This window comes from Sorex fumeus, unplaced genomic scaffold (assembly GCF_029834395.1).
Source record: "Sorex fumeus unplaced genomic scaffold, SorFum_2.1 ptg000007l, whole genome shotgun sequence".
Lineage (NCBI taxonomy): Eukaryota > Metazoa > Chordata > Mammalia > Eulipotyphla > Soricidae > Sorex > Sorex fumeus.
The window spans coordinates 52,788,438-52,795,054 of NW_026606064.1; positions in this window are offsets into that span (position 1 = coordinate 52,788,438).

The window sequence follows — 6,617 nt, forward strand, 5'->3', positions numbered from 1 at the left end:
CCACCTCCGCTTTGCTGATGACATCATTCTAATAACACCAAACATCAACCAAGCAGCACAAATGCTGAACGACTTTGACCATGAATGTGGAAAGATCGGACTACAGCTGAATCTTACGAAGACAATGTTTATGAGAAACAGCCTTGTTCCTGATGCTCCATTCGCTCTCAACGGAACCACCATCTCCGAATGCAACAGTTATATATACCTAGGTCGAGAAATCAACATGATGAATGACCTGGCACCTGAGTTGCGCAGGAGGAAGAGAGCAGCTTGGAATGCCTTCAAGAGCATTGAAGAAATAACTAAAAGGACAAAGAATCTCCAGCTACGAGCACATCTCTTTGATTCCACTATTCTTCCTGCATTAACATATGCCTCAGAGACCTGGACCCTATGAAAACAGGATGAGAACGCTATTCGGGTCTCTCAAAGAGGAATCGAAAGAACTATGCTTGGAATATCACGATTCACTCAAATGAGAGATAGAATCCGGAGTTCTGATCTTGGTCAACGCTCAAGAATCAGGGACGCTGTCTCATTTGCCAAGACATCAAAAATCAGATGGGCTGGACACGTAATGAGGTTTACAGACAACCGCTGGACTAGAGCCATTACTGATTGGATTCCATGGGACATCAAAAGATCACGTGAACGCCCACCTATAAGATGGTCAGACTTCTTCGTCAAGACCCTAAATGATCGGTTTGAGGCTCTGCATGTTCCTAAAATGAACAGATAACATTGGGCTACGCTAGCACACAAGCGGGATGAATGGAGACGTTACTGGCACCCGCTCGAATAAATCGATGAATAACGGGGATTAAGTGGTAAGTGATTAAAGGGGGAAATCTCTCTATGAAGCACTTCAAGGTAAATGTTGAAACAAAATCTGCTCACAATATGCACAGGCTTGATCAATTCTTGTAGAGTCATCTAGAGAGCATTTTGAAAAAAAAATTAGCTGTGCCATATTATTACACTGCTAAATGGAATACACTAAGAATACATTTAAGAAATCAGCTTGTCTGGCTGTATAGACAGTTCAGTGAGTTAAGTGCTTGCCTTGCATACAGCTGACCCTAGGTAAAGTAGTACCTAGTTCAATTCCTGGCACCTCATATGAATGCAGAGCCAGAAGTGATTCCACAGCACGGCCAGGAATAAGACCTGAGCACAGCTGGCTGTTAACCCCAAAACAAAACAAACAAACCAAAAAAACTAAACAGAAATCAGCATTTTCAGTAATTGAATAATAACTTTGATAATTTATAAGTTTTAGAAGAAAATTTGTAATTTATGGAGAAGGAATCTGAAGACAAACCAGATGTGAATTGCTTTTAAGTGTTCTATTAATATAGGGGCTGGAGCAATAGCACAGCGGGTGGGGCGTTTGCCTTGCACGCAGCCGTCCTGGGTTAGATTCCCAACATCCCGTGTGGTCCCCCCAAGCACTGCCAGGAGTAAATCCTGGATGCATGAATCAGGAGTAACCCCTGTGCATTGCTGGGTGTGACCCAAAAAGCAAAAAATATGTTCTATTAATACAATCTTATTTTAATAGAAAGCATTAAAATTTGAAACAATATAAAAGTTTGGAAAAATTAAAGACATTAATGCAAGGTGGGTCGCACCACTGGGGGAGGGGGGTGCGTGTTCTGTTTTTCCTTTGCAGGCTACTGAAAGTATCCTGCCCACATGGCAGGGTCTGGCAAACTTCCCGTTTCATACTCAATATGCCAAATACCAGTAACAATAATGGGTCTCATTCTCCTAACCCTGAATATGGCTCTTTTAAAATCTCAGGGCTGGGAAGAAGGAGACATTACTGGTGCCTACTCGAGGCAATCGACAAACAGAATGATCCTGATCGTGATCATATTATTGACTTTGCCATTTTCTCCTATTATAGTTTGCTCAGTCCTAGAAAAATCTGTGAGTGACCTCTAACAAAGGGGAAACCAGAAGTATGAGAGATGAGAAAGAAGTTAATAGAAAGCTACCCTGTTTATCTGTGACTAAACTTCCTATTGGATTCATGCTAGAAACTATTGCTCACTGTCTAAAATGATACTTCTCAGTCAATAGAAAGCAGAGGCTCAGAATGTTCAGATCTAGAATTCCGGGAAAATCTAAGGGATGTGTAGGTGTGTTAGTAATTGATGTTAAAGTGAACCATTACAATCAATGGAATCAGTGAATTGAAAACTCAGTTATCAACAGTGCAATCATCAATGCCACCAAGAACAGAAAGTGACTTAAAATCATTAAACTGAAAATTGGGTAAGAAGATCCCTGATAGTAGGTGCTAAGTCTCATATTGAGGTCTTTGGAAAATAAGGAAGTTTATTATTCAGTAAGTGACTATAAAATCTCATGATCCAGAGAACAGTGAACAATACCAGCAGAAAAGACACGGGGGGAGGGGGTCAGGGGGGATGTGGTATAGTAAGTACAAGCACTGCTAAAAGGAGAGAAAAATTAATGAAAAGATAAAGATCTAGTGCTGCAATAGTTGAATGTAGAGCTTACATAGGTGGATATGTGGCAGGAAGACAGGCATGGAAGGGCCCCTGACAATAATATCTTAAGAAGTAGTAAGGTCAAGGTGGGATTTGAAATCGCCAGTTCAGATTTCCAGGGAGGCACTATCTAGATGCAAAAACTGAGATGCCATCCAGAGAAGGGAAGATCCCCCCACCCCACCTTCAAAAAGAAGCACTAAGAAGAACAAAAGATCATGATAAGATTATGGAAAATCCAAGGCTTTCCCCTTCAGTCACACCCTTGTAACAAAGTCCCAGTTTGTCAGAAACCCTACCTAAAAGACTAGCTCCCACATCATATCACAAACTGAGATGTGTAGTCTCTCTTTTTTCTCTCTCTTGTTTTTAAAAAAAAGCCATTAAGTTTCAAAGATTCATTTCTTAATTGGAGCACAGTTTGGACCATACCTAGCTATATTGAGGGCTCTGGAGAGCATATGTGGTTTCAGGGATCAAACCTGGTTTGGCCATATGCAAGGCAAAAGTCTTAACCACTGAACTTTGTCTCTATCCCCTAAAGTTTTTAAAGTAACTAAATATGCTAATTACTTTCTGGATATAAAAAACTGATGACAAAATTCTGCCCCCCAAATGACTAGCTGGCCACGTCTACTGTGTACACCATATGTACATATGGTATTTTTTTTAAAGTAACCTTTACAAGGGAACCACGCAGGACACTCTGAGTTCATGATTCCCATAAAACTCATGACGTTAAGATCGCAAACCATTCTATATCTGATAATATATTTATAACTTCGTTTCTACCTCAGCTATCCTGATTAAACTTTCTTCACTTAGCTCTATCTGCAATATGATTTATAATGATTTATAATAAAAGTCATAAATATAGGTATTAAGAATTTTGATGATTTATGCTAAGCGAAATGAGTCAGAAAGAGAGGGATAGACATAGAAAGATTGCATTCATCTGGGGAATATAAAGTAACAAAATATGAGATTAATACCCAAGAATAGCTGAGATCAGCACCAGGAGGATTACTCCATAGCTTAGAGGCCAGCCGGACATTCTAGAGGAAATGGCAGCTCAGATAGAGAAGGGAGCACCAAATAAAGGGTGTTTGGAGGATCCTCCCAGGAGGGGAGATGCATGTTGAAAGTAGACTATGAACTGAACATGTTTGCCACTCAATGCATCTTTTGCTGACCACAACACCCAAAAGGAGAGAGAGAACAAAAGGGAATGCCTTGCCACAGAGGCAGGGTGGGATGGGGGGGATGGGGGTGGGAGGGATATTATCCATGGTGGTGGAAAATGGGCACTGGTGGAGGGATGGGTATTTGATCATTGTATAATTGAAACCCAAGCACAAAAATTTGTAAGTCTACAACTGTACCTCATGGTGTTTCACTAATAAAAAATTTAAAAAAAAAGAATTTTGATGATTTGTAAAATAAAACAAAGATGCTAAAACAAGGGTAAGTACATGAAATTGAGTCAACATAGGACTTAAAAGGTATATCTGAAAATGGTCAAGTACTTTTTTCTCCTCTTATATTTTATTAAAACACTGTGATTTACAAAGTTATTTATAGTTGAGTTTTAGACATTCAATATGTCAGCACCAATCTCACCAGCAGTGTCAGCTTCCCTCCACCAATGTTCCCAGGTTCCCTTCACCCCCCTCTCCCTCCAGCCTGCCTTCTTGACAAGGACCTTTTTAAGTTCAGTTGTTAAAGTTTGAGTTTCTTGATTTCAGTTTTGTTGACTATGTGGTTTGGATATTTGGCTCTCTCATTCTTTAATACCACCTTTGTACCTCAATCCTTTGAGAGTCTGTTGCGTCTCATCTGTCTTCTAGAGACTTCAGATTATTGTGGCTCACAGATGACTTTGAACCAATTGATACTGGTCATACGCATAACATTTCAGAACACGTTGAATATTGTTGAGTGAATATTAGAGTGAATATTACACCATCAGGTATAATTAAAACCCCACACCTAGATTCTTTTCCCTATCTAAGGGATTTAGGGGTGTGGGTTCAGGTAGGGGTTTCTAAGGATGGGTTACTATCTGACAGTGCTCAGGGTTTACTCCTGGCTCAGTGCTCAGAGATCACTCCTAGTGATACTGGAAAAGCAATGTGTGGTACAACCAGGGTTAGCCATATGCAAGGTAACTGCTATAATGTGTTTTGTACTATTTCTCTGGCATTCTAAAGGCAATTTGATTAGCCTCTTCTTTGCCTATTTTGATATGTAAATTTAAAGAGTTCTAGTTTTATAAACCTCTTGCTTCTGAACTCTAGATTCCTGCATTCAATTTATCCAGAGCCTATATTTTTATTTCTTGTTTATTTTTATTCTAATTTATATTTGGAAATTTGGCTTTGGAAATCTTGACCTGTATAGATGAATAAATTTGGAAAACTTTCTGTCTCTTAATAAACTAACTCAACACAAAGCAAGCACACAATATTAGTGTAGTGTCTCTTTAAATAGGGTGATAAAAATAAAAGATTAAAATAATTCCATGTAACATGGACTAATTATACTTGGAGAGAAAAAAAGTGAAGTATGTGCACACAAAATTTTCAACAATTCAACAGTTATCTGACAAATAAAAAACAGAAATAAATATTTTCTTCTATTTCATTTTCATATTTTTAATCATAATTTCTATTTCTTTTGTAAACAGAAAGCATCTATTCAGCATCAAATATTTAATGGTGAACAGAACAAACCACAAGAAATATTCAGCTTACAACAATTATCTGGAAGCCAGACTTTATTTTGCTCTTGCTTTATAGAAGCGAAAGAAAAAATAACTAAGACCACTGTAGTAAATGAAAGGACCAGCAGGTCTCTTTTCTGCTATGTTCAGCCAAGTTCACATAGCTACACACATCTACAGGCATCTGACTCCATGCCTGCTACACCTAAAACCCCTCTCCCCAACTGTCTGTATAAATAGTAAGATCTTATTTTACTTTGCCTGATTTGGAGTTAGCACTTAGGCACAGCATTTCCTGATGTAGCTGTGCTGGTTTTATTCTAGACAACTCAGTTATGCTTTAAACAGAAAAAAAAAGAATAAAAGAACTAAAACAATAGCATCAAAAACAACTAAGAGCCCTATTCTTCCATTGATGTAGCAGGATTTAGAGGACAAATCCCCATTAGTATTAATGGTGGTTGCAGGATTGAATTTCCCCCAAGTTCACCCAGACTCCATGGAGAAATTCGAGAGTTTATGGCTTAAAATATATATAGCAGCAACAATCTTGTCTTTCAGACCTTTTTTTATAGGTATCCCCACCCCCAGATCATCTATTTAATGTGTCACACTCATTAAATTTGATTAGAGAAAGTTGAATGATTTTTTAAAACTTTCAACTAATTGTTTTTAATTAAGTTGGGTAATTTGTGATTCAAAAAGGATGTTAGATTTCTAGTCAGGTAGAGATCAGCTCACAGTTACTGATTGAAGAGAAGTAAGATACAGAATTGAATTTCAGAAATCAATGGAAAATAATAAAAAATTAAAAGGGAGAAGCAGTCTATCAATAGTACTGCCATAACAAAGGAGAGTTTGTTTTATATTGATTAGCCACCGTTAAATAATGCATCACTCTTTCCAACAGTGCAAGCTCTAGCAGGGTTGTTTATTAACACGGCTAGTTGGAGAGAATCAACCAATCAATACTGGAGCTATAAACACACTTGAAAATGCAGTCCCACCGCTCAAGTCAGAGTAGTTCTTGAGCCATTAAGCTAGAGTGGTTTTAGAAGAGGTGAGTAGAAAGCTGTTACACAATTTTCTTCAGCGTTCCTTCTAGGGAGTACTAAGATTTGGTTTTGGCAATGGTGTAACTCACTCAAGTTATTACATCAGAATATTCTCCAGCCTTCACTAATCACATGGTGCCTATAGTATTTACAAGTTTACATAAGTTATGTTGAATGTAACAGCCTTGAAGACTCTAATTCTGATTAGGAGTTAGCACTTAGGAGTAGCATTTCCTGATGTAGCTGTACTGGTTTTATCCTAGACAACTCAGTTACGGTTTAAACAGAAAAAAAAAATAAATGAATAAACTAACTAAA